Source organism: Camelina sativa, chromosome 15, assembly GCF_030686135.1.
Source record: "Camelina sativa cultivar CO46 ecotype springtype chromosome 15, ASM3068613v1".
NCBI classification, from domain to species: Eukaryota; Viridiplantae; Streptophyta; class Magnoliopsida; order Brassicales; family Brassicaceae; genus Camelina; species Camelina sativa.
Genome location: NC_141894.1, coordinates 33,072,501 through 33,075,000, shown reverse-complemented (window position 1 = coordinate 33,075,000; position 2,500 = coordinate 33,072,501).

Sequence of the window (2,500 nt, the reverse complement as noted above, 5' to 3'; positions counted from 1 at the left end):
TGAATCAGGACGTATCCGGACGAATCAGGACGAATCAGGACGCGTATCCGGCCGAATCCGGGCGAATCCTGACGAATCCGGACGAATCGGGACGAATCAGGACGTATCCGGACGAATCAGGACGTATCCGGACGAATCAGGACGTATCCGGACGAATCAGGACGTATCCGGACGAATCAGGACGTATCCGGACGAATCAGGACGAATCCGGACGAATCGGGACGTATCCGGGTGAATCAGGACGAATCAGGACGAATCAGGACGCGTATCCGGACGAATCCGGACGAATCAGGACGAATCCGGACGAATCGGGACGAATCAGGACGTATCCGGACGAATCAGGACGTATCCGGACGAATCAGGACGTATCCGGACGAATCAGGACGAATCCGGACGAATCGGGACGTATCCGGGTGAATCAGGACGTATCCGGGTGAATCAGGACGTATCCGGACGAATCAGGACGAATCAGGACGCGTATCCGGCCGAATCCGGGCGAATCCTGACGAATCCGGACGAATCGGGACGAATCAGGACGTATCCGGACGAATCAGGACGTATCCGGACGAATCAGGACGTATCCGGACGAATCAGGACGTATCCGGACGAATCAGGACGAATCCGGACGAATCGGGACGTATCCGGGTGAATCAGGACGAATCAGGACGAATCAGGACGCGTATCCGGACGAATCCGGACGAATCAGGACGAATCCGGACGAATCGGGACGAATCAGGACGTATCCGGACGAATCAGGACGTATCCGGACGAATCAGGACGTATCCGGACGAATCAGGACGAATCCGGACGAATCGGGACGTATCCGGGTGAATCAGGACGTATCCGGGTGAATCAGGACGTATCCGGACGAATCAGGACGAATCAGGACGCGTATCCGGACGAATCCGGACGAATCAGGACGAATCCGGGCGAATCGGGACGAATCAGGACGTATCCGGACGAATCAGGACGTATCCGGACGAATCAGGACGTATCCGGACGAATCAGGACGAATCCGGACGAATCGGGACGTATCCGGGTGAATCAGGACGTATCCGGGTGAATCAGGACGTATCCGGACGAATCAGGACGAATCAGGACGCGTATCCGGACGAACCCGGGCGAGTCCTGACGAATCCGGGCGAATCGGGACGAATCAGGACGTATCCGGACGAATCAGGACGTATCCGGACGAATCAGGACGTATCCGGACGAATCAGGACGAATCCGGACGAATCGGGACGTATCCGGGTGAATCAGGACGAATCAGGACGAATCAGGACGCGTATCCGGACGAATCCGGACGAATCAGGACGAATCCGGACGAATCGGGACGAATCAGAACGTATCCGGACGAATCAGGACGTATCCGGACGAATCAGGACGTATCCGGACGAATCAGGACGAATCCGGACGAATCGGGACGTATCCGGGTGAATCAGGACGTATCCGGGTGAATCAGGACGTATCCGGACGAATCAGGACGAATCAGGACGCGTATCCGGACGAATCCGGGCGAATCCTGACGAATCCTGAGGAATCCGGACGTATCCGGAAGGTTGTCCGGATTAGTCCGGATGACCGTCCGGATACGTCCTGATGCGTACTGCGGTGCGAGAAAAAATGTCTAGACGAGTAACTTTCGAAAATTCCCGAATTGATGCCAATGTTTTGTGATCGAAACTAATAAAATACATCAATGAAGAGTTCTGAATGTCTATTTCTCATCAAATCTGCTCACCGAACTCTGGCTAGGCCATGGTCATGCGATTTTGGTAAAAATCAAAAAAATAGTTAGAGTGCTCAGAAAATTCTGAAAATTTACCAGAAAATCAGTTTTAGTATGGTTATGAGGCATGCAAAAAATCAGAAAAAAATTCCAAGTATTTTGTTTTTTTTGGCACCAGTGACTCCTCAGACATTTCAATGTCTCCTGGTGCCGGAAGGGAAAAAACGCTAAGAGCTATATAGGGGGGTGGGTGTTGGTGGAAGTCTGGGCAGACCGAGGTACCCCTACTCGGTTCCGGACGTGGGTAGCGATCGAGGGATTGGGATGGATACAGACCCGAGGGATGTCCGACCGGCCGGTCGCCGGCACCGTCGCCGGAAAATTTTTCCGGCGACTTTTCCGGCGACCGGTTTTGTTGCCTTTTACGGATTTTTGGGATTATCTGGACGGAAGATGGTGTTTGGTCTCGGAGAATGGGCGTGTCATGCATGGGCGGACATGGATTCTCCGAGGCCGAATGGGTGGCGGCGTATTCGTTGATCGCACGAATTACCGAGATGTCCCCATGGGCATCGATTCCACCCTCGCCTAGCTGGCTGGTCGTGCTTCGGTGGATAAGCATGGATCCGGCTAGGCGGTTTTGAGGAAAGCAACATCCACCTTGCAGTTAGGGATTGACGAAGAGTGTTGCTTGCCCGCGAGTCGTCGAGATTGTCACCAAACCTTATGCCGGGTCCCGTAATTGCTGGACACTCCGGTACGGGAATGTTT